Source organism: Oncorhynchus gorbuscha, linkage group LG08 (genome assembly GCF_021184085.1).
Source record: "Oncorhynchus gorbuscha isolate QuinsamMale2020 ecotype Even-year linkage group LG08, OgorEven_v1.0, whole genome shotgun sequence".
NCBI lineage: Eukaryota > Metazoa > Chordata > Actinopteri > Salmoniformes > Salmonidae > Oncorhynchus > Oncorhynchus gorbuscha.
In genome coordinates this window covers 73,368,778-73,393,781 of record NC_060180.1, presented here as the reverse complement: position 1 = coordinate 73,393,781, position 25,004 = coordinate 73,368,778, and the positions used below count along the sequence as shown (strand labels likewise).

At 42.5% G+C, this 25,004-nt stretch overlaps 1 pseudogene; it reads right to left on the bottom strand.

Moving 5' to 3' along the window:
• Nucleotides 1–25,004, bottom strand: part of LOC124041039 — a 149,313-nt pseudogene that overhangs the window by 25,881 nt on the left and 98,428 nt on the right.

Genomic DNA, 25,004 nt, shown 5'->3' with positions numbered 1-25,004 from the left:
CAGTGTCCACATACTTTTGAGTCGTGTAGTGTATATACTTCCCAGAACCAGTGTCCACATACTTTTGAGTCGTGTAGTGTATATACTTCCCAGAACCAGTGTCCACATACTTTTGAGTCGTGTAGTGTATATACTTCCCAGAACCAGTGTCCACATACATTTGAGTCGTGTAGTGTATATACTTCCCAGAACCAGTGTCCACATACTTTTGAGTCGTGTAGTGTATATACTTCCCAGAACCAGTGTCCACATACTTTTGAGTCGTGTAGTGTATATACTTCCCAGAACCAGTGTCCACATACATTTGAGTCGTGTAGTGTATATACTTCCCAGAACCAGTGTCCACATACATTTGAGTCGTGTAGTGTATATACTTCCCAGAACCATGTAGTGTAGTGTATATTGTATGTGTATTACTATATCGGTTATCTGTGATAACAAACTGGAACCTTTTTAACACTATTATCCGTCGCTCCATGGAAGCCCCCCTAGAGAACATGCAGTCAGCTAGAAATGCTACACATGTACGAAAGGCTGGGCAGAGACGACACCTCAGACCCGTCACGCTACAGTGGGTCTACTTGTTAGCCAGACAGTTACTATTCAAATCCTATAGCAGCCATTTAGGAAGGCAGCAGCCATTATGGAAAAAGACTTACATTCAAATAATAACTTTGACAAGTGCTGGACCGACATATAACAATGGTACTCTGTATGGGATTTAGTATTATTCTTCTTCTTCATCGTCTGCCATTGTGTGAAAAACACCTGGCAGTCAAAATCAGCTCTGGAACGACACATCACAACCAATAATGGGATGACAGTTGGAAAAATAGCCGAATCAAGGGCACCTAAACAATAGAGCAGGCACCCTGAGATAGAAAACAGAAGGCAGAGCGAGACAAACTACACGAATAACCCCATTGCAGGTGTGGGATGCCGATGGGACTTAGGGACTGACGCTTACACACCCGCTTACATACCCGCCATCTGTTTTCCATTGCAATGGCTGAAGTGGAAACCTTTTGGGGTAATTAGGAAATTAATACATTTGGCTTGTTCATTATTGGTTTGCTTTTGTAAGGAAAAACTCCAGGGAGGAGCATGGGTCATGTCAGGATAGTGCCATTAACAATGAACAACTAGGAACAGCTATTGGTAATCCCTTGTATTGCCTCTCCTTCAAAAGGCAAACGTTTTAGTTTACCTTTATTTAACTAGGCAAATCAGTTAAAAGAACAAATTATTATTTACAATGACGGCCTACCCCGACCAAACCTGGATGAGGTGCCGCCCAATGAGCACTTAATAAATATGACAGTGACGGCAAGATGTTATTGCTTTAAAAATAAACTTTAAGAATGCCATTGCAGATTTGAATTATTTCTATCTAAATTGAAATATCTAGGTGTGTGGATCGATGGTGGGAAAGGTATCTTTAATTGACTGAAAATACCCTATCGGACAGAAAGAGACACACCTCCTAAACCACAAACCTAAATCTAAGGGTGTGTGGTTCTTGTAGTCTCTTATCATCTCATTCAAACCATACAGCCGACATGCAAGCTTTTACATAAACGATTAGCGTTGCTTGCTGTTTGAGGTTTTAGTCCCTGTTGGCTGTGATTGGGAGTCCCATTGACTAATTGTGTTGTCTGGGTTAGGGTTTGGCAGGGGTAGGCCAGTCATTGTAAATTGTAAACACCTGCATTGTTTGCTGTTTGAGGTTTTAGGCTGGGTTTCTGTACAGCACTTTGAGATATCAGCTGATGTACGAAGGGCTATATAAATACATTTGATTTGAAATTTGATTTGATTAGCGACTACCTTTCCATAGTGTATCTTTAAGTTCTTAATGAGAGATAAACAGTCATTTAAGGCTCCAAAGAGACTGAAACAAATGACACGAAGGGAAAACAGACCACAGGGCAAACAACCATTTATGTTTACTCTTTGCTGTCACAATGATAAGAGCTTTTTCTACATTAAAATGTGTCTTTAGCACATAATTATTGAAACGTTATTATAATCATACTGAAAGGTAATTAAGTCATAACAGATGACATACAAAACGTGATTTACAAAAACGTACAATGCTCTTTTGTTTTCATATTTAAATAATTTGTTCTTCCGGGTGTATTTTTTGAATAAGAAAGCATTGGGAACAAGGTATTCTCGGGGATATGATGCAATAACTAAGAAAGAGACTAATATGATTATTTTCCTGTTTGTCACGCCTTGGTCATTGTATTTTGTGTTTTTGTTATATGTTTGGTCAGGCCAGGGTGTGACATGGGTTTATATGTTGTTTTTCGTATTGGGGTTTGTAGTATTTGGGATCGCGGCTGATTAGGGGTGTTGTATAGGCTTGGCTGCCTGAGGCGATTCTCAATTGGAGTCAGGTGCTTATCGTTGTCTCTGATTGGGAACCGTATTTAGGTAGCCTGAGTTCGCTTTGTATTTTGTGGGTGTTTGTTCCTATCTCTGTGTAGTAGTCACCAGATAGGCTGTAATTAGTTTCACGTTTCGTTTGTTGTTTTCGTAATTCAGTTATTTCATGTACCGTTTTCATTAATTAAAGTCATGAGTAACCTACACGCTGCATTTCGGTCTGACTCTCTTCTTACAACAGACGAACGCCGTTACACTGTTATGGCGTAGAAAGAGAAAGAGACTAATATGAGTATTTTCCTGTTATGGTTATGGTACTTGTATTGAGAGGTGTTATGCTCAAATTTGTAATAAAAAACATTTGTCCCAGGTTCTGGAGTAAATTGTAATATGGAACAAAAATTAAATGTACAAACTTGTAGGCTTCCCAAGTTTCATTAGAAACATGGTTGGGGCATATGTTATTTTATTTTGTATTTTTAAATTGTATTTAACTAGGCAAGTCAGTTTAAGAACACATTCTTATTCTGATTAAATGCCATATGCTGGATAAAACTAGGTACTTGGGAGTAGGTACCAGTGTGCAGATTTATTTTTTGCTCTCGGTTCTTAGTAATTGCTATTTTCTTCTAATATCGGAAAAAGTCAAACATGTGACAACCAGCCCTAGTCTCCCCTACCGCTGACCATTGCAACCGGTCATTACCATTTGTAACAACAAAACATGCCTGCTTGATTGTAATACCCTTCCAGCTTAGACCCCTGTCCTACAATACAGTTTCCTGTTGACAGATTGAAGTACACCACAAACCCCTTCTTAGCCCCCCCCCAGCTGAGCGTCCAGGCTACAAAGCCAGGACGACCCAATCAATAAGTAACCTCTAAGAACTTAAAAACAAGAACACAAATTTCTCAACAATCTATTGACTATTTTGTTTGTGATTGTGACCACTTCAACAACCCTCACGGTCTCAGAAGTTTTGATTTGATTTCCCCTTTATGCTCAGTCTTCCCGTTGTGTCTCTCAACGGGCCGGTAGGTACACTGTGCCCAGTATGTTGTTTCTAAGGCCTTAATGGTAGCTGTTTGAGATGTCTTCGTGTTATCATTGATAATGAATGCTACTCTCTCTACAAGGGTAACGGTAGCAATCCCTTGGTCACAGACTTGCTTCCACAGGAGAATTAGTGAGGTCGGGTTCTCGTCACACGGGAGTCCTAAGGGAGTGACAGAAGAATGAAAAACAATAGTCAGTCAGTCAGTCAGTCAGTCAGTCAGTCAGTCAGTCAGTCAGTCAGTCAGTCAGTCAGTCAGTCAGTCAGACAGACAGACAGACAGACAGACAGACAGACAGACAGACAGACAGACAGACAGACAGACAGACAGACAGACAGACACACAGACAGACACACAGACAGACACACAGACAGACACACAGACAGACACACAGACAGACACACAGACACACAGACACACACACACACACACACACACACACACACACACACACACACACACACACACACACACACACACACACACACACACACACACACACACACACACACACACACACACACACACACACACACACACAAACTGTCTTCAAGCCCTCTTTGTGGCAGCTTAGTCAATCAGGGACACAATCAAGTTGTTTGTTTTTACAGGATTGGCCTTGTCATCCAATCACAATCAGGTATTGGCAGTGAATGCCGAACTCACAGGAGTCTAAGGCACTGTTGACATTGGTTTTGAAAATATTATATACAGTCGAAGTCGGAAGTTTACATACACTTAGGTTGGAGTCAGATTTGTGTGTATTGTTGTGATACTTTGTTGTGTCAGATACTAATGCACTGTTGGAGCTCGGATTTAAACATGATTTAACCATGGTGAACATACATCTCGCCAATGCAAAACCAAAGAAGTTAACTTTTATGTCATATTGCGTGAGTTACAGTTTTGATATTCTTTGCTACTCCTTATCTGATGATGGTCTATTGAGATCCCAGCAGCATCAAAATCATTGTTTTGTTACTAAAGCACCTTATACCACCCACCACTGCGACCTGTATGCTCTAGTCGGCTAAAGTTTCTTTTTAAAGTAGTACAGGAATCCACTTCATTCATTTGGGAGAAGGTGTATGTACAGTATGTAGGCTAGGGGTTTTTGCATGTTGTTTCGCTCAGTGTCTCTCGGTGCGGGCAAACAGGGACTCCTTTGAATTGTTTAAGTGGCACAGCCTCGGGATGACAATGATTTTCACATGGTACCACTGTTGACGGATTTTAAATGACATAATGCATGATGCCAGTTATTAAAGTGTCCTCTCGGCCCCAATTCTAGATGTTACACAGGTGGTGTTCAGCCAGGAAGGCTGGTCTCAGATCTGTTTTTATTATATAGCCAACTCCTACAACTCCAAGTTTGGCACGTCAACTCCAAGATTGGCACGTCAACTCCAAGATTGGCACGTCAACTCCAAGATTGGCACGTCAACTCCAAGATTGGCACGTCAACTCCAAGATTGGCATGTCAACTCCAAGTTTGGCATTACAATTACCACAGCAGCTGGCTATACAGCACAAACATGTTGAAGGCCAGAGTAATATTTGGGTACTCTAGAGTATATGTGTATATAACGTTTTTGGAGCTCAAATCAGTCTAACCTTTAAAGAGATAATTTGAGCATTTTGACAACTAGCATTAGCACAATGCTTTGGTCATGATCAGCTAGCTGATCCCATAAATTTCCAGTCATTGAGCTAACGCTAATTAGAAATCGGTCGAGAAACTACCTTCAACTTCCTTTAAAAGAGAGACATACAAATGGTATCCATAAATTAATCTGACTCTGAGTTACAAACAAAAATGGCTTAAATGACAAAATGTCTAACTATATAATACATAGTTATTCCATAGGAGATCGAATACCATTAACTATATAGGGCTCCCAAGTGGCGCAGCGGTCTAAGGCACTGCTTCTCAGTGATTGAGGCGTCACTACAGACACAACTGGCTGTGATTGGGAGTCCCATAGGGCGGTGCACAATTGGCCCAGGGTCGTCCAGGTTTGGCCGGTGTAGGCCGTCATTGTAAATAAGAATTTGTTCTTAACTGACTTGCCTAGTTAAATAAAAAATGGTATATGGTTATTCCATATGAGATTGAATACCACAATATATATAGTTATTCCATATGAGATTTAATACCATTAACTATACACTATATCATTATTCCATATGAGATTTAATACCATTAACTATACACTATATCATTATTCCATATGAGATTGAATACCACAATATATATAGTTATTCCATATGAGATTTAATACCATTAACTATATACTATATCATTATTCCATATGAGATTTAATACCATTAACTATACACTATATCATTATTCCATATTAGATTGAATACCACAATATATATAGTTATTCCATATGAGATTTAATACCATTAACTATATACTATATCATTATTCCATATGAGATTTAATACCATTAACTCTATACCTTATAGTTACTCACAGGAGTCTAAGGCACATTGGTTTTGAAAATATTATATACAGTCAAGTCGGAAGTTTAACACAAGTCAGATTTGTGTATTGTTGTGATACTTTTATGTCATATTGGTGAGTTATTTTGATATTCTTTGCTACTATTCCTACCTATCTGATGATGGTCTATTCCATATGAGATTTAATACCATTAACTATATACTATATCATTATTCCATATGAGATTTAATACCATTAACTATATACTATATCATTATTCCATATGAGTTTTAATACCATTACCTATATACTATGTAGTTATTCCATATAAGATTTAATACCACTAATTACAAAATAGGATTTCCTGTTATCAACCTCTTGCGTGATCTCCCGGACAACGTTACAGCCTTTTCCCTGCCTGTACTGTTGCTTTTTTGGACCCCCTGTGTGTGACCTTCTGCCTGCCCCTGGACGCAGCTACCTGCCTCCTCCTGTGTATGACCTTCTGCCTGCCCCTGGACGCAGCTACCTACCTCCTCCTGTGTGTGACCTTCTGCCTGCCCCTGGACCCAGCTACCTACCTCCTCCTGTGTGTGACCTTCTGCCTGCCCCTGGACCCAGCTACCTGCCTCCTCCTGTGTATGACCTTCTGCCTGCCCCTGGACCCAGCTACCTGCCTCCTCCTGTGTATGACCTTCTGCCTGCCCCTGGACCCAGCTACCTGCCTCCTCCTGTGTGACCTTCTGCCTGCCCCTGGACCCAGCTACCTGCCTCCTCCTGTGTATGACCTTCTGCCTGCCCCTGGACGCAGCTACCTGCCTCCTCCTGTGTATGACTTTCTGCCTGCCCCTGGACCCAGCTACCTGCCTCCTCCTGTGTATGACCTTCTGCCTGCCCCTGGACGCAGCTACCTGCCTCCTCCTGTGTATGACCTTCTGCCTGCCCCTGGACCCAGCTACCTGCCTCCTCCTGTGTATGACCTTCTGCCTGCCCCTGGACTGCCCCTGTGTATGACCTTCTGCCTGCCCCTGGACCCAGCTACCTCCTCCTGTGTATGACCTTCTGCCTGCCCCTGGACCCAGCTACCTGCCTCCTCCTGTGTATGACCTTCTGCCTGCCCCTGGACCCAGCTACCTGCCTCCTCCTGTGTATGACCTTCTGCCTGCCCCTGGACCCAGCTACATACCTCCTCCTGTGTATGACCTTCTGCCTGCCCCTGGACCCAGCTACCTGCCTCCTCCTGTGTATGACCTTCTGCCTGCCCCTGGACCCAGCTACCTGCCTCCTCCTGTGTATGACCTTCTGCCTGCCCCTGGACCCAGCTACCTGCCTCCTCCTGTGTATGACCTTCTGCCTGCCCCTGGACCCAGCTACCTGCCTCCTCCTGTGTATGACCTTCTGCCTGCCCCTGGACCCAGCTACCTGCCTCCTCCTGTGTATGACCTTCTGCCTGCCCCTGGACCCAGCTACCTGCCTCCTCCTGTGTATGACCTTCTGCCTGCCCCTGGACCCAGCTACCTGCCTCCTCCTGTGTATTAACCTTCTGCCTGCACCTGGACCCAGCTACCTGCCTCCTCCTGTGTATTAACCTTCTGCCTGCACCTGGACCCAGCTACCTGCGTCCTCCTGTGTATGACCTTCTGCCTGCCCCTGGACCCAGCTACCTGCCTCCTCCTGTGTATGACCTTCTGCCTGCCCCTGGACCCAGCTACCTGCCTCCTCCTGTGTATGACCTTCTGCCTGCCCCTGGACCCAGCTACATACCTCCTCCTGTGTATGACCTTCTGCCTGCCCCTGGACCCAGCTACCTGCCTCCTCCTGTGTATGACCTTCTGCCTGCCCCTGGACCCAGCTACCTGCCTCCTCCTGTGTATTAACCTTCTGCCTGCACCTGGACCCAGCTACCTGCCTCCTCCTGTGTATTAACCTTCTGCCTGCACCTGGACCCAGCTACCTGCGTCCTCCTGTGTATGACCTTCTGCCTGCCCCTGGACCCAGCTACCTGCCTCCTCCTGTGTATGACCTTCTGCCTGCCCCTGGACCCAGCTACCTGCCTCCTCCTGTGGTTCTTTACAAAAAATATATTCCATATGAGATTGAATACCACTAACTACAGTATACAATATAGAGTTATCATAAAGGAGATATAACGTCTCTGTCTTACCAGCTGTGTCTCTACAGGCAGTGGGGAACGTAAGCTAAATCAAGACAAACATTTAAATTAGTCTAACGTGCATATACAGTATATATTGGACATAGGTCTGTATAGTTAAGAAATAAGGCACGAGGAGGTGTGGTATATGGCCAATATACCACAGCTAAGAGCTGTTCCTACGCACGACTCAACTCGGAGTGCCTGGACACAGCCCTTAGCCATGGTATATTAGCCATATACCCCCCCCCCCCAAGTACATTATTGCTGCTATAAACTGGTTACCAATATAATTAGAGCAGTAAAAATACCTGTTTTGTCATACCCGTGGTATACGGTCTGATATACCACAACTGTCAGCAAACCAGCATTCAGGGCTCAAACTACCCAATTCCTGTGTGGTGCAGCGGTCTAAGGCACTGAATTTCTAATGCTAGAGGTGTCACTGCAGACCCTGGTTCGATCCCGGGCTGTATCACAACTGGCTGTGATAGTGAGTCCCATAGGGAGCCACACAATTGGCCCAGCATTGTTCTGGTTAGGGGAGGTAGGCCGTCATTGTAAATAAGAATTTGTTCTTAACTGACTTTCCTAGTTAAATAAATATAATACTAACTATTTAATATATAGTTATCATAAAGGACATGTTATCTCCTCGGCCAAACCATCTGTATCTCTACAGGCAGTGGGCCATGAGGAAGAGAAGTGTCCATTCATGTGGATAATCGCCTCATTGGAAGCGCATGAGGGCCTTGAACTCAGCCATTACATAAAAGACAACGTTCTAATGTCAAAGGTCACCAAAGGACACAGGTCTGTCAGGCCGTGTATCCCTGTTAACCTGATTGGGCTTAATTGCACTCATTAAGAGAGCACCACATATTTAATATGGCTATCATCTCCTACTATAATTATGGCGGGCAGTGGTGTGTGATGCTATTGTATTTCAATGGATTGCTTGAAGAGATTCTTGGGTATGGGGTATGTCAATGTGGTGTGTACAATTCACTGGTATTGTTTTTTGTTGTTGTGAGGACTTAATGATGCCATTTTCACAACAAAAAAAGGTGTAATGTCACACACACACACACACCACAGCTGTGCTCCCAATCCACAGAGACAGAGAATGGATGCATAAGTAAATGTGTGGTCTCAGCTTGGCTGGTTGGCTGCCGCGGCGAGCTGACACCGAGTACTTGACACCACGCCACGTTTTCACACAAACCAATTTCATGCCACAATCCCCCCACAGTCCTGTTTTGCATCCCCCTATAAAACCCTTTTCCACATGGCAGCACAAAGCTTTGATCCCCTGATTAGGCACCTGCTATGGAGATCCATGTGACGCCTCTAACTACCTTCACCTGACTATATCTCTCTCTCTCTCTCTCTCTCTCTCTCTCTCTCTCTCTCTCTCTCTCTCTCTCTCTCTCTCTCTCTCTCTCTCTCTCTCCATGTGACGCCTCTAACTACCTTCACCTGACTCTCTCTCTCTCTCTCTCCATGTGACTCCTCTAACTACCTTCACCTGACCGTTGTTGTTTTATACAATTGGCTATGAGACAATTATGGCGCAGAAAATATTTTTCCCCACCTCAAAATTTTGGGTAGCCTAGTGGTTAGAGCGTTGGACTAGTAACCGGAAGGTTGCGAGTTCAAGGTCGCGAGTTCAAACCCCCGAGCTGACAAGGTACAAATCTGTCGTTCTGCCCCTGAACAGGCAGTTAACCCACTGTGTTCCTAGGCTGTCATTGAAAATAAGAATTTGTTCTTAACTGACATGCCTGGTTAAATAAAGGTAAAATAAAAAAATATATATATGCCGAATTATCAGTGCTAGGGAAGCTAATCAAAAATATAGTTTACCAAGCTACCAATTATTTCACATTGGAAAAAGTTGAGTTAAACTAAGTCTACCCTTAGAAAAATATATTTTACTTAACTGAAGTTACTTTGAAAATGTAGTTCACTACATCCATACTACTTTAAAAAGTATCACATGTAAATCTGAAATGTCATAAACTATAAATTGGAAGAATAGATCACTTCTGGGTCATATGTTAACAGAATGTGTCATTTAGCCTATTAAACACAAAAACAATGTTTCAAGTGAGAATTAGGGAGGTCTGATGCCGAGAAAAAAAAGGAAATTATTGCCTACTTCTGTTTGCGAAAAACAGTAGTGTGTATTTCCAGTAGTTAGCTACACCGCTACATGGTAAAACAGTAGTGTGTAGTTCCAGTAGTTAGCTACACCGCTACATGGTAAAACGGTAGTGTGTAGTTCCAGTAGTTAGCTATACCGCTACATGGTAAAACAGTAGTGTGTAGTTCCAGTAGTTAGCTACACCGCTACATGGTAAAACAGTAGTGCGTAGTTCCAGTAGTTAGCTACACCGCAACATGGTAAAACAGTAGTGTGTAGTTCCAGTAGTTAGCTACACCGCTACATGGTAAAACAGTAGTGTGTAGTTCCAGTAGTTAGCTATACCGCTACATGGTAAAACAGTAGTGTGTAGTTCCAGTAGTTAGCTATACCGCTACATGGTAAAACAGTAGTTTGTAGTTCCAGTAGTTAGCTACACCGCTACATGGTAAAACAGTAGTGTGTAGTTACACAGTTAGCTACACTGCTACATGGTAAAACAGTAGTGTGTAGTTCCAGTAGTTAGCTACACCGCAACATGGTAAAACAGTAGTGTGTAGTTCCACAGTTAGCTATACGGCAACATGGTAAAACAGTAGTGTGTAGTTCCAGTAGTTAGCTATACCGCTAAATGGCAAAGAAAGTAATTAACTACTGAAAACACTACCAATGTTTGAATTTAGTTCTACCACCAAGCTACTGCAAAATGTTCTTAAATTACTAATTTAACTTCATCTAGTTCACTACTCCCCAACACGGCTAATTATTCATTTGTTTTCATTGCAACAATGATATGCAATATAATTGTTTTATCCAATGTAACAGCGCTACCAAAACCATATCATCTTTGAACTCTGCATCAGAACATTCAATTGTGTCATCCCATTCTAATGTACAGTATATGGCCCTCAGTCTTCCAGTACCAATAGTAGATTTTGAATACATCATAAGATGTTGACATACCTGTCCAGGTCTGGCACTCTCACAAAGGTAGGTCTCGTACTCGATGGCGAAGACAGGCGCGTTGTCATTGATGTCCGTCACTGTGATCAGAACTACACCCTTTCCCACTTGCAATGGGTCCACTGGGGGGGAAACAAAGGAACAAGTGGTCAAGGATAAGCACAACCAAATTCCCTGGTCTATAAGCATGTGTCAATTCAATTAAATATATATATATATATTTTTTTAAATGCATGTATCTGGCAGTGGAGGCTCCTCAGAGGAGGAAGGGGAGGACCATCCTCCTCCGTAGCATTTCATAAAAATGTAAATAGTGAAACACTAAAAAAATATTTTTAGTAGTAAAACCATACTATATATATATATATATATATATATATATTCATATGTCACCAAATAATGTGTTAAAATACACTGTTTTGCAATGAAGGTCAACAGTAACTTCAACAGCACTGTCTGGGGCATGTTCATGTTCTGCCCCACAACATCAAGTTCCTTTAACTGATTCCTCCTCAGAGACTTGGAACAACAATTTGCTAAAATGTTAGCATTTGAAGACAGTGGCCACGTAAACAAAACCAAAGCATGGGTTGCTACATTACCTTGTCCATAGACTGCTTACAGGGTAAGGAAAACAATATTTATATCAAATGTGGTGCACTATCCCTTTTAAGAAAACATTCAGAAAGCAGACTGTGTAGGAAGTCTGGAAGACTGTGGGGTGTCTGGAAGTGTTCTTATTAAGGGTCGGAGCTCGACAACAACTCTGTGGTCTTCACTGAGTGACTCGGCATGCTCAGACGACGCATGTTGTTTGCTTTTTAACTTAACAAGCAAATGTTTTTGTCTTGTTTACCTTCTCTTCAGCTGAACGTTTATCTTATTAATATAAATCATGGATTGGGGTAACCGACAGGCCAAGGTTTCTCGGCACGCTAAATTCTCCACCGGGGAGTAGTCTGAAGGCAGAACGTTCATAGATATAAATACAGATTAGTCAACAACAACAACAACAAAAAAGATTCACGAGAACAGTTGATACGTGTTTTTACTTCCTACAAACTCGGTGTGTAATGACCAATGGCCCTAAGACCACATACTGTGTGTGATGCATGATCGTGTACTACGTACAACATCTTCATAATCAAGATGAATTGGTATTACTAGTTCTATTGAATGTTAAATAATAGCCTAGAAAGGAACCAACGCTTTCTGCTATGTCATAGTAAACGGTATACCTCAGAGATTGATGTTCCCATCATTGATGTTGGGGTACTTACTGTATGTCCCTCAACTGTTTCTCTGCAGATATCTCCACAGTTCAACCATAAGTGGCGAGTGGTGAGCTGAGGAAAATATACCTGAGATCTGTTTGTCTCTCAAAGACACGGGTGTAATTCATGTGGGGAGACATAGATTTACTCAACAGATGGGTTGGCTGTATCTGGAGTCACTTATGTCTTAATATGAATTATCCTGTACATCTGTAGCATGTGGGCAGAGTCACAGGTGCGATCAGCCGTGATGGGTCTGTTTAGTTTTACATTATCCCCTGTGATTTCAGTCAACAGTGACGGGTAGGTTTAGTTTGGACATTATCCCCTGTGATTTCAGTCAACAGTGATAGGTCTGTTTAGTTTTACATTATCCCCTGTGATTTCAGTCAACAGTGATGGGTCTGTTTAGTTTTACATTATCCCCTGTGATTTCAGTCAACAGTGATGGGTCTGTTTAGTTTTACATTATCATTTACATTACATTTAAGTCATTTAGCAGACGCTCTTATCCAGAGCGACTTACAAATTATCCCCTGTGATTTCAGTCAACAGTGATGGGTCTGTTTAGTTTGACATTATCCCCTGTGATTTCCATCAACAGTGATGGGTAGGTTTAGTTTGACATTATCCCCTGTGATTTCAGTCAACAGTGATGGGTCTGTTTAGTTTTACATTATCCTCTGTGATATCAGTCAACAGTAATGGGTATATTTAGTTAGAACTTTATCCCCTCTGATTACTTGGGGAATTCTGTAATCTATACATAAATTCCACCGGCAAACACTGAACACCTGTGGAGGGCAAATGGCACCAGCTCCACCAGAAGGACGACATCTGGCAGGGTGTGTGTGTGTGTGTGTGTGTGTGTGTGTGTGTGCGTGCGTGCGTGCGTGCGTGCGTGTGTGTGTGTGCGTGTGTGTGTGTGCGTGTGTGTGTGTGTGTGTGCGTGTGTGCGTGTGTGTGTGTGTTTCTACATCCGTGTGTGTGTGTGTCTGCTTGGCCATTACACCAACCCTCTCTCCATTAGTCCTCTACGGTAAAAAGCATATGTCCACAATATCATTCCAACAGACTCCCTCTTTCTAATCCCTGTAACTGTCCTCACTGTGGGCCAGCTCTTCTGGCTGACGAAGAGGATATGAAGTATGATTTACATTTATCTAGGCTGCAGCTCAAAGTTAAAAGGTTTTTTCCTTCGATTACAGAAATCAATTAATCTTGCCAGAAGAAGCTAGAGAAATTATACTGCAAAATGATGTTTTACTTTGAGTTTCACTACAACTCTGTGGGTTCAAACCAGTGCTCGATCATCAGCTGTCTGCCTGTCCTACGCGATCGGTCAGTTCAGTCTAATTAAGGCATAGATGTAATAATTTGCGCATTGCTTTGCTCACAATTCCTGGGTTGTGTTCAGCAGGTATGAAAGGGGAGAAAATTATTCAAACGTGAGTGAAAAGGGGAGGTGCTATCTGAACTGGTTTATTTTTTGTTTTCCGTTGCAAAATGTTTGGCTGTGGTGTGAACACGCCCTAATGAACATGACCCTGATGTAAAGCCTTGCTTCAACTGTGCCAATAGCTACTTTACTAATACAGCACACATTTAGTAAGTGTCAGTTGCCATCTATATAATCTAGTGGATAACACATTGGCTGTGTTCCAGGCCGCCTACATTAGATTCGCAAATCACACAACCCCTGAAAGTGTTTAACATAACAGTAACAGCATTAACATGATATTGCAATCTGATGCCCAAATCCTTGATTAATTTGCAGCTCAACTGCTTTGTAGTCGGTCTGGAACGTGGCCAATATCACAATATCAGTTCCTGTTAACATACATGTGTTTGTAATGCGAAATCCCATTGCTTATAGCCTTCAGAAAGCACTCACACCACTTGACTTTTTACACATTTTGGTGTGTTACAGCCTGAATTGAAAATGGATTAAATTGAGATGATTTTCTCACTGGCCTACACACAGTACCCCATAATGTCAAAGTGGAATAATGGTTTTAGAATCATTAAAAAAAATAATACAATATGGTCTAAATAAGTTCAGGAGTAAACATTTGCTTAACAAGTCACATAATAAGTTGCATGGACTCACTCTGTGTGCAATAATAGTGTTTTACGTGATTTTTGTATGACTACCTCATCTCTGTACACACATACAATTATCTGTAAGGTCCCTCAGCCGAGCAGTGAATTTCAAACACTCAGCCACAAAGACCAGGTTACGTTGAGGTTTTCCAATGCCTCGCAAAGAAGTGCACCTATTGGTAGATGGGTAAAAAAAAACAAAAAAAAACAGACATTGAATATCCCTTTGAGCATGGTTAAGTTATTCATTACACTTTGGATGGTGTATCAATACACCCAGTCACTACAAACATACAGGCGTCCTTCCTAACTCAGTTGCCAGAGAGGAAGGAAACTGCACAGGAATTTCACCAAGAGGCCAATGGTGATGTTAAAACAGTTACAGAGTTGCTGTGATGGGAGAAAACTGATGGATCAACAACACAGTAGTTACTCCATAATATTAACCTAAATGACAGAGTGAAAAGAAGGAAGTCTGTACAGAATACAAATATTCCAAAAACATGCATCCTGTTTGCAATAATAAGTTAAAATAAAACTGCAAAAAATGTGGCCAAGAAATTAGAATGTATTGACTCAGGGGTCTGAATACTCAATACATTTGTTACAATTTCTAAAAAATTATTTTCACTTTGTCAATATTGGGTATTGTGTGTAGATGACTGCAATTATTTTTTCAATCCATTTTGAATTCTGTCTGTAACACAACAACATGTGGAATAGGTCAAGGGGTATAAATACTTTCTGAAGGCACAGTATACTCCTTTCATTACTGTAGCATTATCTACATGTCTCCACAGTTGTTGACTGCAGCTCGACATAGAAATAGATTGTGCACATCTGTCAGTACATCATGCACACCGGCTGCTGATATACCGAGAGAGAGAAAGAGAGAGAGAGAAACACAGAGAGAGAAACAGAGATAGAGAGACACAGAGAGAGAGAGAAACAGAGAGAGAGAAACAGAGAGAGAGAAACAGAGAGAGAAACAGAGAGAGAGAGAAACACAGAGAGAGAAACAGAGAGAGTGAAACAGAGAGAGAAACACAGAGAGAGAAACAGAGAGAGAGAGAAACAGAGAGAGAGAGAGAAACACAGAGAGAGAAAGAGAGAGAGAGAGAGAAACAGAGAGAGAGAGAAACAGAGAGAGAGAGAAACAGAGAGAGAGAGAAACAGAGAGAGAGAAACAGAGAGAGAGAGAGAGAGAGAGAGACAGAGAGAGAGAAAAAGAGAGAGAGAAACAGAGAGAGAGAAACAGAGAGAGAGAGAAACAGAGAGAGAGAAACAGAGAGAGAGAAACAGAGAGCGAAAGAAACAGAGAGAGAGAAACAGAGAGAAACAGAGAGAGAGAAACAGAGAGAGAGAAACACGGAGAGAGAGAGAAACAGAGAGAGAGAGAGAGAAACACAGAGAGAGAAAGAGAGAGAGAGAAACAGAGAGAGAGAGAAACAGAGAGAGAGAAACAGAAACAGAGAAACAGAGAGAGAAACAGAGAGAAAACAGAGAGAGAGAAACAGAGAGAGAGAGAAACAGAGAGAGAAAAACAGAAACAGAGAGAGAGAAAAGAAACAGAGAGAGAGAAACAGGAAACAGAGAGAGAGAGAGAAACAGGGAGAGAGAAACAGAGAGAGAGAGAGAGAAACACAGAGAGAGAGAGAAAGAGAGAGAGAGAAACAGCGAGAGAGAAACAGAGAGAGAAACACAGAGAGAGAGAAACACAGAGAGAGAGAAACAGAGAGAGAGAAACAGAGAGAGAGAGAAACAGAGAGAGAGAAACAGAGAGAGAGAGAAACAGAGAGAGAGACAGAGAGAGAGAAACAGAGAGAGAGAGAAACAGAGAGAGAGAAACAGAGAGAGAGAGAGAGAGAAACAGGGAGAGAGAAACACAGAGAGAGAGAAACACAGGGAGATAAAGAGAGAGAGAGAGAAACAGAGAGAGAGAGAAACAGAGAGAGAGAAACAGAGAGAGAGAAACAGAGAGAGAGAGAAACAGAGAGAGAAAGAAACAGAGAGAGAGAAACAGAGAGAGAGAGAAACAGAGAGAGAGAGAAACAGAGAGAACAGAGAGAGAGAAACAGAGAGAGAGAAAACAGAGAGAGAGAGAAACAGAGAGAGAGAGAAACAGAGAGAGAACAGAGAGAGAGAAACAGAGAGAGAGCGAAACAGAGAGAGAGAGACAGAGAGAGAGAAACAGAGAGAGAGATAAACAGAGAGAGAGAAACAGAGAGAGTGAGAAACAGAGAGAGATAAACAGAGAGAGAGAACCAGAGAGAGAGAGAAACAGGGAGAGAGAAACAAAGAGAGAGAGAAACAGAGAGAGAGAAACACAGAGAGAGAGAAACAGAGAGAGAGAAACAGAGAGAGAGAGAAACAGAGAGAGAGAAACAGAGAGAGAGAAACACAGAGAGAGAAACAGAGAGAGAGAAACAGAGAGAGAGAGAAACAGAGAGAGAGAAACAGAGAGAAAGAAAAACAGAGAGAGAAACAGAGAGAGAGAAACAGAGAGAGACGCAGAAAGAGAGAGAAACAGAGAGAGAGAGAAACAGAGAGAGAGAGAAACAGAGAGAGAAAGAAACAGAGAGAGAGAATCAGAGAGAGAGAGAAACAGAGAGAGAGAGAAACAGAGAGAGAGAGAAACAGAGAGAGAGAAACAGAGAGAGAGAAACAGAGAGAGAGAAACAGAGAGAGAGAAACAGAGAGAGAGAGAAACAGAGAGAGAGAAACAGAGAGAGAGAAACAGAGAGAGAAATAGAGTGAGAGAAACAGAGAGAGAGAGAGAAACAGAGAGAGAGAAACAGAGAGAGAGTGAAACAGAGAGAGAGAGAAACAGAGAGAGAGAGAAACAGACAGAGAGAAACACAGAGAGAGAGAAACAGGGAGAGAGAAACACAGAGAGAGAGAAGCAGAGAGAGAGAGAAACACAGAGAGTTAGAAACAGAGAGAGAGAAACAGAGAGAGAGAGAGAGAAACACAGAGAGAGAAAGAGAGAGAGAGAAACAGAGAGAGAGAGAAACAGAGAGAGAGAAACAGAGAGAGAGAGAAACAGAGTGAGAGAAACAGAGAGAGAGAGAAACAGAGAGAGAAAGAAACAGAGAGAGAGAAACAGAGAGAGAGGGAAACAGAGAGAGAGAGAGAAACAGGGAGAGAGAAACAGAGAGAGAGAGAGAGAAACACAGAGAGAGAGAGAAAGAGAGAGAGAGAAACAGCGAGAGAGAAACAGAGAGAGAAACACAGAGAGAGAGAAACACAGAGAGAGAGAAACAGAGAGAGAGAAACAGAGAGAGAGAGAAACAGAGAGAGAGAAACAGAGAGAGAGAGAAACAGAGAGAGAGACAGAGAGAGAGAAACAGAGAGAGAGAGAAACAGAGAGGGAGAAACAGAGAGAGAGAGAGAGAAACAGGGAGAGAGAAACACAGAGAGAGAGAAACACAGGGAGATAAAGAGAGAGAGAGAGAAACAGAGAGAGAGAGAAACAGAGAGAGAGAAACAGAGAGAGAGAAACAGAGAGAGAGAGAAACAGAGAGAGAAAGAAACAGAGAGAGAGAAACAGAGAGAGAGAGAAACAGAGAGAGAGAGAAACAGAGAGAGAGAAACAGAGAGAGAGAAACAGAGAGAGAGAGAAACAGAGAGAGAGAGAAACAGAGAGAGAGAAACAGAGAGAGAGAAACAGAGAGAGAGCGAAACAGAGAGAGAGAGACAGAGAGAGAGAAACAGAGAGAGAGATAAACAGAGAGAGAGAAACAGAGAGAGTGAGAAACAGAGAGAGATAAACAGAGAGAGAGAGAACCAGAGAGAGAGAGAAACAGGGAGAGAGAAACAAAGAGAGAGAGAAACAGAGAGAGAGAAACACAGAGAGAGAGAAACAGAGAGAGAGAAACAGAGAGAGAGAGATACAGAGAGAGAGAAACAGAGAGAGAGAAACACAGAGAGAGAAACAGAGAGAGAGAAACAGAGAGAGAGAGAAACAGAGAGAGAGAAACAGAGAGAAAGAAAAACAGAGAGAGAAACAGAGAGAGAGAAACAGAGAGAGACGCAGAAAGAGAGAGAAACAGAGAGAGAGAGAAACAGAGAGAGAGAGAAACAGAGAGAGAAAGAAACAGAGAGAGAAAGAAACAGAGAAGAGAAAACAGAGAGAGAGAAACAAAGAGAGAGAGAAAAACAGAGAGAGAGAGAAACAGAGAGAGAGAAACAGAGAGAGAGAAACAGAGAGAGAGAAACAGAGAGAGAGAAACAGAGAGAGAGAGAAACAGAGAGAGAGAAACAGAGAGAGAGAAACAGAGAGAGAAATAGAGTGAGAGAAACAGAGAGAGAGAGAGAAACAGAGAGAGAGAAACAGAGAGAGAGTGAAACAGAGAGAGAGAGAAACAGAGAGAGAGAGAAACAGACAGAGAGAAACACAGAGAGAGAGAAACAGGGAGAGAGAAACACAGAGAGAGAGAAGCAGAGAGAGAGAGAAACACAGAGAGTTAGAAACAGAGAGAGAGAAACACAGAGAGAGAGAAACGGAGAGAGAGAAACAGAGAGAGAGAAACACGGAGAGAGAGAGAAACAGAGAGAGAGAAACAGAGAGAGAGAGCGAAACACAGAGAGAGAAAGAGAGAGAGAGAAACAGAGAGAGAGAGAAACAGAGAGAGAGAGAAACAGAGAGAGAGAAACAGAGAGAGAGAAACAGAGAGAGAGAGACACAGAGAGAGAGAGAAACAGAGAGAGAGAGACACAGAGAGAGAGAAACATAGAGAGAGAAACAGAGATAAAGAGAAACAGAGAGAGGGAAACACAGAGAGAGAAACAGAGAGAGAAACACAGAGAGAGAGAGAAACAGAGAGAGAGAAACAGAGAGAGAGAGAAACACAGAGAGAGAGAAACAGAGAGAGAGAGAAACAGAGAGAGAGAGAAACAGAGAGAGAGAAACAGAGAGAGAGAAACAGAGAGAGAAACAGAGAGAGAGAGAAACAGAGAGAGAGAAACAGAGAGAGAGAGAGAGAGAAAGAGAGAAACAGAGAGAAACAGAGAGAGAGAGAAACAGAGAGAGAGAGAGAATCAGAGAGAGAGAGAAACAGAGAGAGAGAAACAGAGAACAGAGAGAGAGAAACAGAGAGAGAGAAACAGAGAGAGAGAGAAACAGAGAGAGAGAGAGAATCAGAGAGAGAGAAACAGAGAGAGAGAGAAACAGAGAGAGAGAAACAGAGAGAGAGAAACAGAGAGAGAGAGAAACAGAGAGAGAGAAACAGAGAGAGAGAAACAGAGAGAGAGAAACAGAGAGAGAGAGAAACAGAGAGAGAGAGAAACAGAGAGAGAGAAACAGAGAGAGAGAAACAGAGAGAAGAGAAACAGAGAGAGAGAGAAATCAGAGAGAGAGAGAAACAGAGAGAGAGAAAAGAGAGAGAGAGAAACAGAGAGAGAGAAACAGAGAGAGAGAGAAACAGAGAGAGAGAGAACAGAGAGAGAGAGAAACAGAGAGAGAGAAACAGAGAGAGAGAAACAGAGAGAGAGAGACACAGAGAGAGAGAAACATAGAGAGAGAAACAGAGATAAAGAGAAACAGAGAGAGGGAAACACAGAGAGAGAAACAGAGAGAGAAACACAGAGAGAGAGAGAAACAGAGAGAGAGAAACAGAGAGAGAGAGAAACACAGAGAGAGAGAAACAGAGGGAGAGAGAAACAGAGAGAGAGAGAGAAACAGAGAGAGAGAAACAGAGAGAGAGACACAGAGAGAGAAACAGAGAGAGAGAGAAACAGAGAGAGAGAAACAGAGAGAGAGAGAAAGAGAGAGAGAGAAACAGAGAGAAACAGAGAGAGAGAGAAACAGAGAGAGAGAAACAGAGAGAGAGAGAGAATCAGAGAGAGAGAGAAACAGAGAGAGAGAGAAACAGAGAGAGAGAAAGAGAGAGAGAAGAAACAGAGAGAGAGAGAAACAGAGAGAGAGAAACAGAGAGAGAGAGAAACAGAGAGAGAGAAACAGAGAGAGAGAAAACAGAGAGAGAGACAGAGAGAGAGAAACAGAGAGAGAGAGAAACAGAGAGAGAGAAACAGAGAGAGAGAGAGAGAGAAAACAGGGAGAGAGAAACACAGAGAGAGAGAAAAACAGAGAGAGAGAGAGAAAGAGAGAGAGAGAGAAACAGAGAGAGAGAAAAACAGAGAGAGAGAAACAGAGAGAGAGAAACAAAGAGAGAGAAACAGAGAGAGAAAGAAACAGAGAGAGAGAAACAGAGAGAGAGAGAAACAGAGAGAGAGAGAAACAGAGAGAGAGAAACAGAGAGAGAGAAACAGAGAGAGAGAGAAACAGAGAGAGAGAGAAACAGAGAGAGAGAAACAGAGAGAGAGAAACAGAGAGAGAGCGAAACAGAGAGAGAGAGACAGAGAGAGAGAAACAGAGAGAGAGATAAACAGAGAGAGAGAAACAGAGAGAGTGAGAAACAGAGAGAGATAAACAGAGAGAGAGAGAACCAGAGAGAGAGAGAAACAGGGAGAGAGAAACAAAGAGAGAGAGAAACAGAGAGAGAGAAACACAGAGAGAGAGAAACAGAGAGAGAGAAACAGAGAGAGAGAGAAACAGAGAGAGAGAAACAGAGAGAGAGAAACACAGAGAGAGAAACAGAGAGAGAGAAACAGAGAGAGAGAGAAACAGAGAGAGAGAAACAGAGAGAAAGAAAAGAGAGAGAGAAACAGAGAGAGAGAAACAGAGAGAGACGAGAAAGAGAGAGAAACAGAGAGAGAGAGAAACAGAGAGAGAGAGAAACAGAGAGAGAAAGAAACAGAGAGAGAGAAAGAAACAGAGAGAGAGAGAAACAGAGAGAGAGAGAAACAGAGAGAGAGAGAAACAGAGAGAGAGAAACAGAGAGAGAGAAACAGAGAGAGAGAAACAGAGAGAGAGAAACAGAGAGAGAGAGAAACAGAGAGAGAGAAACAGAGAGAGAGAAACAGAGAGAGAAAGAGAGAGAGAGAAACAGAGAGAGAGAGAGAAACAGAGAGAGAGAAACAGAGAGAGAGTGAAACAGAGAGAGAGAGAAACAGAGAGAGAGAGAAACAGACAGAGAGAAACACAGAGAGAGAGAAACAGGGAGAGAGAAACACAGAGAGAGAGAAGCAGAGAGAGAGAGAAACACAGAGAGTTAGAAACAGAGAGAGAGAAACAGAGAGAGAGAGAGAGAAAACAGAGAGAGAAACAGAAGAGAGAGAGAGAAACAGAGAGAGAGAGAAAGAAACAGAGAGAGAGAAACAGAGAGAGAGAGAAACAGAGAGAGAGAAACAGAGAGAGAGAGAAACAGAGAGAGAAAGAAACAGAGAGAGAGAAACAGAGAGAGAGGGAAACAGAGAGAGAGAGAGAAACAGGGAGAGAGAAACAGAGAGAGAGAGAGAAAACAGAGAGAGAGAGAGAAAGAGAGAGAGAGAAACAGCGAGAGAGAAACAGAGAGAGAAACACAGAGAGAGAGAAACACAGAGAGAGAGAAACAGAGAGAGAGAAACAGAGAGAGAGAGAAACAGAGAGAGAGAAACAGAGAGAGAGAGAAACAGAGAGAGAGACAGAGAGAGAGAAACAGAGAGAGAGAGAAACAGAGAGGGAGAAACAGAGAGAGAGAGAGAGAGAAACAGGGAGAGAGAAACACAGAGAGAGAGAAACACAGGGAGATAAAGAGAGAGAGAGAGAAACAGAGAGAGAGAGAAACAGAGAGAGAGAAACAGAGAGAGAGAAACAGAGAGAGAGAGAAACAGAGAGAGAAAGAAACAGAGAGAGAGAAACAGAGAGAGAGAGAAACAGAGAGAGAGAGAAACAGAGAGAGAGAAACAGAGAGAGAGAAACAGAGAGAGAGAGAAACAGAGAGAGAGAGAAACAGAGAGAGAGAAACAGAGAGAGAGAAACAGAGAGAGAGCGAAACAGAGAGAGAGAGACAGAGAGAGAGAAACAGAGAGAGAGATAAACAGAGAGAGAGAAACAGAGAGAGAGAAACAGAGAGAGATAAACAGAGAGAGAGAGAACAGAGAGAGAGAAACAGAGAGAGAGAAAACAGAAGAGAGAGAGAAACAGAGAGAGAAAACACAGAGAGAGAGAAACAGAGAGAGAGAAACAGAGAGAGAGAGAAACAGAGAGAGAGAAACAGAGAGAGAGAAACACAGAGAGAGAAACAGAGAGAGAGAAACAGAGAGAGAGAGAAACAGAGAGAGAGAAACAGAGAGAAAGAAAAACAGAGAGAGAAACAGAGAGAGAGAAACAGAGAGAGACGAGAGAGAGAAACAGAAAGAGAGAGAAACAGAGAGAGAGAGAAACAGAGAGAGAGAGAAACAGAGAGAGAAAGAAACAGAGAGAGAGAAATCAGAGAGAGAGAGAGAAACAAAGAGAGAGAGAAACAGAGAGAGAGAGAAACAGAGAGAGAGAAACAGAGAGAGAGAAACAGAGAGAGAGAAACAGAGAGAGAGAAACAGAGAGAGAGAGAAACAGAGAGAGAGAAACAGAGAGAGAGAAACAGAGAGAGAAAAAGAGAGAGAGAAAAGAGAGAGAGAGAGAAACAGAGAGAGAGAAACAGAGAGAGAGAGAAACAGAGAGAGAGAGAAACAGAGAGAGAGAGAAACAGACAGAGAGAAACACAGAGAGAGAGAATCAGAGAGAGAGAGAAACACAGAGAGTTAGAAACAGAGAGAGAGAAACACAGAGAGAGAGAAACGGAGAGAGAGAAACAGAGAGAGAGAAACACGGAGAGAGAGAGAAACAGAGAGAGAGAAACAGAGAGAGAGAGAGAAACACAGAGAGAGAAAGAGAGAGAGAGAAACAGAGAGAGAGAGAAACAGAGAGAGAGAGAAACAGAGAGAGAGAAACAGAGAGAGAGAAACAGAGAGAGAGAGACACAGAGAGAGAGAGAAACAGAGAGAGAGAAACACAGAGAGAGAGAAACATAGAGAGAGAAACAGAGATAAAGAGAAACAGAGAGAGGGAAACACAGAGAGAGAAACAGAGAGAGAAACACAGAGAGAGAGAGAAACAGAGAGAGAGAAACAGAGAGAGAGAGAAACACAGAGAGAGAGAAACAGAGAGAGAGAGAAACAGAGAGAGAGAAAACAGAGAGAGAGAAACAGAGAGAGAGAAACAGAGAGAGAAACAGAGAGAGAGAGAAACAGAGAGAGAGAAACAGAGAGAGAGAGAAAGAGAGAGAGAGAAACAGAGAGAAACAGAGAGAGAGAGAAACAGAGAGAGAGAAACAGAGAGAGAGAGAGAATCAGAGAGAGAGAGAAACAGAGAGAGAGAGAAACAGAGAGAGAGAAACAGAGAGAGAGAAACAGAGAGAGAGAGAAACAGAGAGAGAGAAACAGAGAGAGAGAGAAACAGAGAGAGAGAAACAGAGAGAGAGAAACAGAGAGAGAGAGACACAGAGAGAGAGAAACATAGAGAGAGAAACAGAGATAAAGAGAAACAGAGAGAGGGAAACACAGAGAGAGAAACAGAGAGAGAAACACAGAGAGAGAGAGAAACAGAGAGAGAGAAACAGAGAGAGAGAGAAACACAGAGAGAGAGAAACAGAGGGAGAGAGAAACAGAGAGAGAGAGAGAAACAGAGAGAGAGAAACAGAGAGAGAGACACAGAGAGAGAAACAGAGAGAGAGAGAAACAGAGAGAGAGAAACAGAGAGAGAGAGAAAGAGAGAGAGAGAAACAGAGAGAAACAGAGAGAGAGAGAAACAGAGAGAGAGAAACAGAGAGAGAGAGAGAATCAGAGAGAGAGAGAAACAGAGAGAGAGAGAAACAGAGAGAGAGAAACAGAGAGAGAAACAGAGAGAGAGAGAAACAGAGAGAGAGAAACAGAGAGAGAGAGAAACAGAGAGAGAGAAACAGAGAGAGAAACAGAGAGAGAAATAGAGTGAGAGAAACAGAGAGAGAGAGAGAAACAGAGAGAGAGAAACAGAGAGAGAGTGAAACAGAGAGAGAGAGAAACAGAGAGAGAGAGAAACAGACAGAGAGAAACACAGAGAGAGAGAAACACAGAGAGAGAGAAACACAGAGAGAGAGAAACAGAGAGAGAGAGAAACACAGAGAGTTAGAAACAGAGAGAGAGAAACAGAGAGAGAGAGAGAAACAGAGAGAGAGAAACAGAGAGAGAGAGCGAAACACAGAGAGAGAAAGAGAGAGAGAGAAACAGAGAGAGAGAGAAACAGAGAGAGAGAAACAGAGAGAGAGAAACAGAGAGAGAGAAACAGAGAGAGAGAGACACAGAGAGAGAGAGAAACAGAGAGAGAGAGACACAGAGAGAGAGAAACATAGAGAGAGAAACAGAGATAAAGAGAAACAGAGAGAGAGAGAAACAGAGAGAGAGAAACAGAGAGAGAGAGAAACACAGAGAGAGAGAAACAGAGAGAGAGAGAAACAGAGAGAGAGAGAAACAGAGAGAGAGAAACAGAGAGAGAGAAACAGAGAGAGAAACAGAGAGAGAGAGAAACAGAGAGAGAGAAACAGAGAGAGAGAGAAAGAGAGAGAGAGAGAAGAG